The sequence below is a fragment of the Sciurus carolinensis genome, chromosome 12, assembly GCF_902686445.1.
Source record: "Sciurus carolinensis chromosome 12, mSciCar1.2, whole genome shotgun sequence".
In the NCBI taxonomy this organism is placed as follows: domain Eukaryota; kingdom Metazoa; phylum Chordata; class Mammalia; order Rodentia; family Sciuridae; genus Sciurus; species Sciurus carolinensis.
The window spans coordinates 44200869-44212500 of record NC_062224.1 but is presented as its reverse complement, the minus strand read 5'-3'; the positions used below and the strand labels follow the sequence as shown (position 1 = coordinate 44212500).

Below are 11632 nucleotides of genomic sequence, written 5' to 3'. Positions count from 1 at the left end.
ACTTGATGGTGGTGCACTATCTTTTTAATATGTTTTTGTATGCAACTTGCCAGAATTTTATTGAGAATTCTTGCACCTATGTTCATCAGGGATATTGGTCTGAAATTTTCTTTGCTTGATGTGTCTTTGTCTGGTTTTGGTATCAGAGTGATACCAGCCTCATAGAATGAGTTTGCAAGGGTTCCCTGCTTTTCTATTTCATGGAATAATTTGAGCAGTATTGGTGTGTTAGTTCTGCTTTGAAGGTATTGTAGTAACTCTGCTGAGAATCCATCTGGTCCTGGGCTTTTCTTGGTTGGTAGGCTTTTGATGGTGTCTTCAATTTCATTGCTTGAAATTGATCTGTTTAAATTGTGTATGTCCTCTTGATTCAGTTTGGGTAGATCATATGTCTCTAGAAATTTGTTGATGTCTTTGAAATTTTCTATTTCACTGGAGAATAAATTTTAAAAATGTATTTCAGTAGTGTTCATCATAATTCCATTTTCTTTTTTTTTTAACAGTGACACATATACAGCTTTATTAATAATTTGTAAAAAGTTGTACTCTGGCAGAGTGATGCATTTCTTATCTTAGCAGAAAGCAAACAATGTGTCTGAAAAGTCTCTCCTTCAAGATTCGGAACTGTGTAACCCTGAGCTTGCATCTCATGCTCCTGAGAGCTGGGCTCCTGCTTATGGCATGGATCTCCACAATTACCACACCCTTCTCTCATTGGTGACACCCTTGCTGACAGCAGACTGGAGGCTACGATTTTACCTGGATGTGGCTTCCCTTACATACTGAGTGCCTCCCTTCTACAAAAAGGGAGTTCATAGGATTAAGACTCTTTCTCAGAAGTGGGTTCTACATCCATTTTGTTTGGCTTCCAGGAGTTTGCTGAAATCAAGGCTACAATTACTCAACATGAAATTGTGTTAATGACTGTTGCTCTTCCCCCTTTCACGTCCTCACCATTGACATGTTTAAGCCATACCTCTCCCTTTTTTGGGACTGAGGAATGGAGAACCACTCTTCACCATATACTTGGGAGGCACTTCTTGTAGATGTGATGTCTGATAAATAGTAACAGATGCTCAGTGACAGCGGTTTTGCTCTGCAGAGCGGAGGCCTGGCATTTTGTTTTCCATCTTTCTGTGCTGAGAGTTCAGTAATTAAGCTACTCCTTGGGACTAAACTCCCTGTTTTGTCAGAACCTCATTGTTCATGGGGATCCAGCAGGATAGATCCCTCCCTTTTTTTTTACAGGATGCATTGTGAATCCATTTGGACAAAGGGAGGTGGCTGTCCACTCTGCCTACCTCTTATGTGACAGGCAACACTTCTGCTATTGGTCACAATCAATCACTGGTCCAAACAGTAATTATGCTTTTCCACGTTCCTCAGAGCTGCTCTCTTCAGAAATCACTCTGCAAATCTTGTTGACCAATTTGGAACCAAAAAAAAAAGTCCCTTTTTCTGTTTTTGCAGAAGCGCCACAAGGAAGCATGTCTAAAATCACAGAACTATGCACACACAAACACAGACAAGTGTGCTTGCACGCACATGGAGTTGGGAATCAAAGAATCTTATCAGATACATCGTTAGGGGAACATAGGAAAAGCTGGCAAGAGAAGATGTAGAGATCGGATCAGCTAAAGATGCTGGAATGTTACAGTAATGGCATGGATGAGGTTCTTGGAAGATACAAAAAAAGGGTAGGTGGGCAGAGAATGAAAAATCCAGGCTACTAGGAGAGGTTCAGTGGCCATGCATGAGTTAAAGATAGAGGAGGCCAGTTTACGGGATGGAATGTTATATTATGGAGTGTCGTCTGAAGAAGGGTAGACTTGCATGGTCCGGGGAGGAGCATCTGCTTAGCAGGACACCTCCATGGTCTGCTGTCTGTCCACGGCATCAGGGGACTCACAGGATTCTTGAGTTCCATCTGACTGCTCGTGACAGACCGGCTGAAGGGACCTTCTCCAGAGCCAATGCTACTCGAGGTTGAGTGGGTTCGGGATCGGGCAAGCCTGGTCATGCTGGCAGATGGTATGTAGCCCATTCCCTGCAAAAAGTACTTGAAGGCCTTGGTGAACTTCCGGGCTGAACTACTTGGGGTAGTCCCCCACAGTCTGCCATCTTTAGCAAAGTTGTATTAATAGGGTTGAGACGAGAATTGCATTCAACCACAGCCTCAACAGCAGGTGAATTGTCTCCTACCACCAATAAAGTAGAGCACTTTAATGTTTTTAATCTGTTATCATTTTGACCCAGGATGGGTCTTTCAACCTCTAGGTCTTTGCGTCCATTATAGGAACCCAGGAAGAGCTGTAGGTTTTCTTGGTTGATATCTTGGGCAATAGGTAGTCTGTATGTTTGAATCAAGTCCAGGTTGGCCTGCAACTCTTCCTGCCCAAAGTGATGAGCCAAAATAATGTCCACAACATTGGTTGTCAAGCCTGAGAGTTTGGAAGCTGCCCAGTCAATCCAGCCTTCAGCACATGGGTCAACGTTAATGAGCACAAGGCCTTCCACTAACTCAGGATGATTGAGTGCAAACCTGCTGAGGATGTAGGCTCCAGCTCCAACTCCAATTCCAATGATGCTTTTCAGACTTAAGTGGGTAAGAACAGGTAGCAGCATTTCAGCAAGCTCATCCATTGTGGGATACTGGTACCCTGTTAGGAAAGAGGGTGCACCTTCCTGCTGGCCTGGGGCATCCACATGACAGACAGCAAAGTGCTGGGTGATCTCTTGCATATCTTCGAAGTTAAAGAATGTGTTGAAACAGATTTATGGTTTAGCCCAATTTCATGGTATGTCAGGATGACTGGTCTGTTTCCCTTTGGCAAACCTCTTATAGTGACGTGAACCATACCATGAGTTGTTTGTCATGTTCCTGACAGTCAAAGTCCTGTAAGTTTCGTGTACCATTCTTATCATTTAGAAGTGGTTTGATCTCTGTGAGCTGAACATCCTGAAGTTCATCCATGAGGACAGATGAGAGTAGAGGAGTCTTAATAAATCAGTAACCCTGAGGCGCGGACGCCGGCAGTCTGTGCGGCAGTCATAATTCCATTTTCATCACGAATTTTAGTAATTTTAGTTTTCTAAAACTACTCGTCACTAGCATGACTAAGGGTTTATCAATTTTATTTATTTTTTTCAAAGAACCAACTTTTTGTTTTGTCAATTTTTGAACTGTTTCTTTTGTTTCAATTTCATTCATTTCAGCTCTAATTTTGATTATTTCCTATTTTCTACTACTTTGGTGTTGATTTGAGCTTCTTTTTCTAGGACTTTGAGATGTAATGTTAGGTCGTTTGTTTGTTGACTTTTTATTCTTTTAATGAATGAACTCAATGCAACGGAGTTTCCTCTTAGCACTACCTTCATATGTCCCAGAGATTTTGATATGTTGTATCAGTGTTCTCATCTACCTCTAAGAATTTTTTAATCTCCTCCGTGATTTATTCTGCTCTCCATTCATCATTGAATAGCATGCTATTTGTCTCCAGGTATTAGAGTAGCTTTTATTTTTTATTTTATCATTGATTTCTAATTTCATTCCATTAAGATCTGATAGAATGTAGGGTAGTATTTCTATTTTTCAGTATTTTGTAAGAGTTGCTTTGTGGCATAACATGTGGTCTATTTTATAAAAGGATACATGTGCTGCTGAGAAGAAAGTATTCCCTCGTTGATGGATGAAATATTCTATATATATCTGTTAAGTCTAAATTATTGATTGCATTTTTGAATTCTATAGTTTCTTTGTTTTGTTTTTGTTTCGAAGATCTATCCAGTGGTAGAAGAGGTGTGCTCAGTTCATCCAGTATTATTGTGTTATGGTCTATTTGATTCTTGAAATTGAGAGGGGTTTGTATGATGTATGTAGATGTTCCATTGTTTGGGGCATAAATATTTACAATCATTTTATCTCATTGATGTATGATTCCCTTAAGCAGTATGAAACATCATTCTTTATCCCTCCTGACTAACTTTGGCCTGAAGTCCACTTTATCTGATATGAGGATGGAAACCCCTGCTTGCTTATGCAGTCCATGTGAGTGATGTGTTTTATCTCATCCTTTCACCTTCAGTCTGTGGATGTCTTTTCCTATGAGATGAGTCTCTTGAAGAGAGTATATTGTTGAGACTTTTTTGTACAATACAATCTGCCATTCTATGTCTTTTGATTGATGAGCTTAGACCATTAACAGTCAGGGTTATTATTGAGATATGATTTGCATTACTGGTCATTTTGGTTGATTTTTAGTTTTTAGCTTAACTTGGTTTCTCCTTTGATTGACATTTTCTTTAGTGTAGTTCTTTCCTTTGCTGATTTTCATTGTTTTTATTTTCTTTTCCTCCTCATGGAATATTTTACTGTGAATGTTCTGCAGTACAGGCATTCTATTTGTAAATTCTTTTAACTTTTTAGCATTGAAGGTTTTTATTTCATCATCAATTTTCAGAGCTTCGTATATGTTGTTCCAGGATCTCCTAGCTTCGTGGGTCTGGATTGAGAAATCTGCTGATATCTGAATTGTTTTCTCCCACTATGTAATCTGATACTTTTCTCTTGCAGCCTTTAAAATTCTATCCTTATTCTGTATGCTAGACATAATCATTATAATGTGCCTGGGTGTGGGTCTGTTGTAATTTTGAACATTTGATGTCCTGTAAGTCTCCTGTATTTGATTTTCCATTTCATTCTTTAGGTTTGGAAATTTTTCTGACATTATTTCATTGAAAAGATTGTGCATTTCTTTGGTTTCTATCTCTGTGCATTCTCCTATCCTGATAAATCTTAAATTTGGTCTTTTCATGTTATTCCATAATTCTTGGGAGTTCTGTTCATGGTTTGTTACTATCTTCAGTGTGTGGTCAACTTTATTTTCAAGATTATATGTTTTGTCTTCTTTGCCTGAGGTTATGCCTTCCAAGTGATCGAGGCTGTTGGTGATGCTTTCTATTTAATTTTTAATTTATTTTATTGTTTCCTTCATTTCAAGGATTTCTATTTTTTTTTCAGAATTTGTTTGGTTTTTTATCTTTTATTGAAGCGATCTTTTTCTACCTGTATTTGTTGTCTTATATCATCCTTTACTTTGCTGATCAGTTTAACTATGTACATTCTGAACTCCTTTTCTGACATCTGTTCTATTGTGCTGTCAGCAGATTCCCTTACTATAGCATCTTGGTTTGTTTGGGCATTTTATTCCCTTGTTTTTTCATGTCATTCATGAGTCTTCCCCTCTAGTAGTGTGGATCTAAGGTATTACAGTTTCTACTCTGCAGGTTTCTAATACTTTGTCTGTAAGGGGAAGATCAATATTAATGACACCCAATGCAAAGAATATGCAGTCTTAAACCAAATAACTCCTATTAAGACATTTACAGTTTCATCACAATAGACAGAGATGATGTGTTCAATTATTGTCTACTATATAAACAATAGGTTGCCACGGGATCTACAATTTCTAATGGTAGACAAAGAGAGAACAGGGATGGCGTAGAATGTGATGGGTATGAAGTGGGGAGGAGGAAATAGAAATATTAGACCATAGAGGAATGAGGAATCAATAGAAGAAAGAGGAATCAATAGAAGTTGGCTATGAGCAGGAGAAAAGAGAGAATGAGAATCTGAGAAATAGACAAGTGAGAGTAAAATAGAATAGAAAAAACAAAAACAGAAAAAAATGTAAATATATAAGAATATACAAAAACCTATTCAGATATCCCAGTCCTCAATAGCCTGATGCATGAAAAGTACTTGATTTAAAAACTGGTGGTGAGGTGAGAGCAGGAAAAGAAAAGAAAAAGAAAAATCTCAAAGGAAAACTGAACAATGGTTTCGGTTGGAGTTCAGTAGTTTCTCCTCTTCCCTTCTCATCTGATAGGTGGGGTTCTGGGGTTTGCTGCCATCTCCACCCTCAGAAGGTGAGGGTTTCTAGGGTGGGAGGGTTAGTCATGGAGGCAGAACTCCTGGAGGTGGGATGTAGCAATTGCCAGGCTCTGTTGAAAGATTGCACCCCAGGAATCTCCTTTGGGGTCCATTCGTGTGATGTAGGAGTCTGATCTTAGTCCCTTAAGTCACTTGTGGACCCCACAATTCCTGGTCTCTAATTTAGTCTCTAAACTGTGTCTCTCCTGCTTTACCCTTTCAACTTCCCAATCAGGCAACTCTCTCTAGAGGTCCTGAGGGCTGAGTGCTGGGACCTGTGTGGCTATTGTGGGGAGCTGTTCTGTATCAGGCAGATCAGGACTAGGTGTTGAGAGCTGCAGGCCAGCCAGGTAACTGTAAGTGCTGGGCCTGGTTGGTAACTAGGGAGGGGTTGGGAGACTGGGGATTGGGGAGCCAGTGGGTCTTGTTGGTTGCCAGACCAGTGGGACTATGTGATCAGTGGATGCCAGGTTGGGGAGGGAATCATGGATCAGGTTGGTGTTGGGTCCCAGTCAGTGCCAGTCTAAGATGTCTCTGGAAGCCCAGTGGGTGCTGGACTGATTGGTTGGGCAAACTGAGCAAGATGCCCTCATACCCTCTTCTTAGCTACTGTCTCTATGCAAGGTGCCTCTGCAGCAAGAATATGGCTATTAGCACATTTAGAAGGGAGACCTCAGGTATTACCACCCTGCAGGAGCCTCGATGATGGTCTTCTAGGCCCTGGCTGGTGTCCCAAGATGTAGGCTGCTGCAATCAAGATGGCAGCAAAGATGTCGTAGCAAAGGTAACCCAAGGTGGTGTCAGGGGTGTCCCAAGATGGAGGCAACTGCTTTCAGAAATGGGGTAGCAAGGGTGGGATGTGTGGTGATGGTGGGCGGCCACGTTTGGAGTTGCAGTGCTGTGATGGGTGGTGCTGCACAGCTGGCTGTCTCCAGGCCCTGTTTGGTGTCCCAAGGTGGAGGCCACCATGTTGAGGTAACTGTGATGATGGCCGCAGTGTCCCAAGATGGAGGCAGCTGCCTTGGTTATAAGGCAGCAGAGGCAGGTGACTCAGTGATGGCAGGCGACCAAGTTGGCAGATGGGGAGCCCCAGTGCTACTGCATGCTAGGTCCACGTGATGCCGGAGGTCTCTTTGCTCTTTTGGCTAAAAGCATGTTCAGAAATAAAAGAAAATATATTCATTTGTTTGGTCCTGTTATGACCTTTTGTACAGATTTTTCTGAAAGGGAGTCTAAACCCTTGCTGCTCATTCAGAGTGTGGTCTGGGAACTAGCAGCATCATAATCTCCTGAGAGCTTATTAGAAATGCAGAATCCAGAATTGCTGTATTTAACGTGGTCCCCAACACACCTGTTAAAGTTTGAGAAGTTCTGATCCCGTCTGTGTCTGCTTCCAAATTCCTTTACCTTTTTAAAAGTCTAGCCTCAAGTTCTTCCCTATCATGTCTTGAATAGCAACGGTGAAAAAGTCATAAACTTTCTAATAGACTTTTTTAAAATCAGTCTATAACTTTCCTGATTTCTTCATAACTAATCTTATTCTTTTCTTCTAATTCTCTTATTTGAGCCTATGTGATTATATACTTGCATTACTGACCACATACATTTATGTATGGTAAATAAAACAAAGCTCTGAATGTTCAAGTACTTCAATCCTGAATACCTTCCCAACAAGAAGGAAGACAGGTAGAGTAGGAAAATTTTTCTCTACTTTTCAGACAAGTTTTGGTATTGGAAGCTCACTTTATTTTCTTTCCACTTTTCTAGTACCCTGATCTTCCTTTTTCTAAATAATTACTTTATTTTTGTACCCTCTCCTATGTACACCTGCTTCTTTTCCTTGCATTTGCTCTCTGCACTCACTGCCTCTCATATTTTTCATTCTTTTTTTAAAATTTATTTACTTTTTATTGTAAACAAATGGGGTACATCTTGTTTCTCTGTACATGAAGTAGAGGCATACCATTTGTGTAATCATACATTTACATAGGGTAATGGTGTTTGATTCATTCTGTTAGTTTTTCCTTTCCCCCCACCCCTCCCACCCCTCTTTTCCCTCATACAGTCCCTCCTTCCTCCATATTTTTCATTCTTTCATCTCCTTTTCTCTTCCTTATTTCCTGACTTTCCTCACTCTAAGAATACCTCAAAGTTGAACTAATAATTCTGCTCCTTTAGTGATACTCTCAATTTATCCTGTTGCTGAAACTTGGTAAGATATACAACTTATTAACATCTTACTTCTCTTCTCTCCTACTACACATTTAATAAGTAATTTTCTTTGGTAATTAGAATATATTAGTGTTCATGTTTTATGTAAACATTCTGTTAAATTATTTTTAAAATAAATTATTGTCCTTACCTTCTACTTATGATCTACTTGATCATATTCTTTCATCTTTGATTAGCAGTCTCAGATAAATGAATAATACACCTGTGTGGAAGACCTGCAGAGATACTCTGATAAAATTACTATGAATAATGAGTTTCAAAAAGATTTCTTGGAGTCAGGCCACCTGCATTGCACAGGTAGGCAGCAGGCAGCCAACCCACCCAACCACCAGGCCAAAGACAAACGCCATCACTGAGTGACCCTGCCTGACCCCTGCACGTAAGTCAGGAGCTATCACTGGTTGGTCGCAGTCATGGAGCGAGCTGGCAGGTGGGTCAGGCCGCCTGCATGGCGGAGGTAGCCTGTGGGCACCCAACACACCTGCCTTGCAGAGCTAGGTGGTGGGCAGTCAACCTGCCAAACCACCAGGCTGAAGACAGACACCATCACTGAGTGAACCCACCCCACCATTACGCCGAAATCTATCGCCATCGCAGAGCAAACCAGAGGCTTCTTTATAGGCTGGTGCAGGCATTTTGAATTACTACTGAGGGCGTGGCCATCATCATTGGAAGGGCAGATCCCTTCCTGAGACAAGGAGGCTAGAGGACCTTTGAAAAGACCCAGGAGTCAAGAAGAGGAGGTATTGAGAGACTCGGGACCAACTCAGAGTCACTGGGTGAGTCTCTCCCACTGGTCGGGCTCCCCGGATGGGGCAGTAGTCCTGAAATGCAGGGAGCTTTGTGGAGTAGAGCAGCCCAGTGAGACTCCCCTGCTGAAGCCAGAAGCCCAGTAAACCAGGAGCACTGCAGAGGAGGGCCACAAAGCAAAAGGCTTCGATGCAGAGTGAGGGTCTGAGGCCCAGGTGGTAGCTCCAGTCCCCAGGGAACATAGCAGAGGAGGGCTGCTCAGTGAGGGAATCCATCACAGGGCCAGGCTCCCCAGCCCAGTCGGTAGGTCAGGACCCCTGGGAACATCGCAGAGGAGGGCTTTCCAGTCCAGGTGGTAGTTCTGGACTGAAGAGAACTTCTCGGAGAAGAGCTGCCCAGTGAAATTTCCCTACCAGGTAAGTCTTCCCCGCTGAATGAGGTTTTCCCACCAGGGCAGTAGAACCAGAGACACAGGACCAGATCAGACACACCATCAGTCTGCAGTCTAGTCCCCCTTTGGCTGACACCACCTGAAGGCCATCACCCCTAAAGGAGCAGCTTTCTAGTGCAGCACTGCATTATCAAGTTCCTCCAAGACTTCAGGCTACTGAAAGCTAAGAGGTGAGTTATTGGAAATCTACAGAGACAATATTAGTCAATATAGGAAATCTGCAATATCCCAGAGTTTCACTACTAGAGGAGTAGATACCATTATGAGAAAACAAAGGAAGAAAATGTTCTAAACAAATGTAGATGGTATAGCAATAAAATTCAATGTCAGCATGGCAGAAGAAATGTCATAAAGATCATAAAGGTCATAATGCCAGAAAGGTCAGAAAATGTCAGAATGTACATAGTCAAAATGATCAGGGAAGCAAATGAGGAGATGAAAGAGCAAATGCAGGCATTGAAGGATAGATGAAAGAGCAAATGCAAGCATTGAATGATTGCATGAATCGACAGTTAAAACAGCAAATACAGAAAGCAAAAGATCATTTCCATAAAGAGTTAGAGATATTAAAAAAAAAACAAACAGAAATCCTTGAAATGTAGGAAATAATAAACCAAATTAAAAACTCCATAGAAAGCATAACCAATAGGATAGAACACCTGGAAGACAGAACCTCAGATATTGAAGACAAAATATTTAACATTGAAAACAAAGTTGACCAAACAGAGAAGATGATAAGAAATCATGAACAGAATCAATAAGAATTATGGGATATCATGAAAAGGTCAAATTTAAGAATTATTGGGATTGAGGAAGGCTTAGAGAAACAAAACAAAGGAATGAACAATCTATTCAATGAAATAATATCAGAAAATTCCCCAAATATGAAGAATGAAATGGAAAATCAAGTACAAGAGGCTTCTAGAACTCCAAATACACAAAATTAAAACAGACCCACACCAAGGCATATTATTATGAAAATACCTAACATACAAAATAAAGACAGAATTTTAAAGGCTGCGAGAGAAAAGAACCAAATTACATTCAGGGTGAAACCAATACGGATATCAGCAGATTTTTCAATCCAGACCCTAAAAGCTAGAAGGGCCTGGAACAACATATACCAAGCCCTGAAAGAAAATGGATGCCAACCAAGAATCTTATACCCAGCAAAACTTACCTTCAGATTTGACAACGAAATAAAATCCTTCCATGATAAACAAAAACTAAAAGAATTTACAAAAAGAAAGCTGGCATTACAGAACATTCTTAGCAAAATATTCCATGAGGAAGAGATGAAAAACAGTGATGCAAATAAGCAAAGGGAGGAACTGACCTAAAGGAATAGCCAAATAAAGGAGAAACCAAGTCATGTCAAAAAACAAAAATGAGCCAAATGAGTGGAAATACAAATCCTATCTCAATAATAACCATGAAAGTTAATGGCCCAACTCATCAATCAAAAGACATAGACTGGCAGATTGGATTAAAAAGAAAAATCCAACAATATGCTGCCTGCAAGAGACTCATCTCATAGAAAGAGATACCCACAGACTAAAGGTGAAAGGATGGGAAAAAACATACCATGCACATGGACACAGCAAAAAAGTTGGAGTATCCATCCTCATTTCAGATAATGTGGACTTCAAGCCAAAGTTAGAATGGATAAAGAAGCACATTTCATAGTGCTTAATGGAAGCATAAATCAGCAAGACATAACAATCATAAATATCTATGCCCCAAACAGTGACTCATCCATGTACATCAAACAAATCCTTCTCAATGCCAGAAATCAAATAGACCACAACACAATAATAGTAGGTGATTTTGACACACACCTCTCTCAGCACTGGACAGATCTTCCAAACAAAAATTGAATAAAGAAACCATAGATCTCAATAACACAATCAATAATTTAGACTTAACAGACATTTATAGAATATACCATCCAACAAAGAGCGAATATACCTTCTTCTCAGCAGGACATGGATCCTTCTCTAAAATAGAATATATTTTATGCCATAAAGCTAATGTTAGCAAATACAAGAAGATAGAGATAATACCTTGTATTCTACCAGATCATAATGGATTGAAATTATAAATAAATGACAGAATAAAAAACAGAAACTACTCCAACACCTGGAGATTAAATAATACACTATTATATGATGAATGGATAACAGAAGACATCAAGAGGGAAAGAAAAAATTCTTAGAGTAAACGAGAACAAAGACACATCATATCAAAATCTCTGGGACACTATGAAA

At 40.3% G+C, this 11632-nt stretch overlaps 1 pseudogene; it reads right to left on the bottom strand.

The window, feature by feature from the left end:
• Positions 1-1856: 1856 nt before the first annotated feature.
• Positions 1857-3045, bottom strand: LOC124961841 (protein NDRG3-like; annotated as a pseudogene).
• Between the last annotated feature and the right edge of the window lie 8587 nt (positions 3046-11632).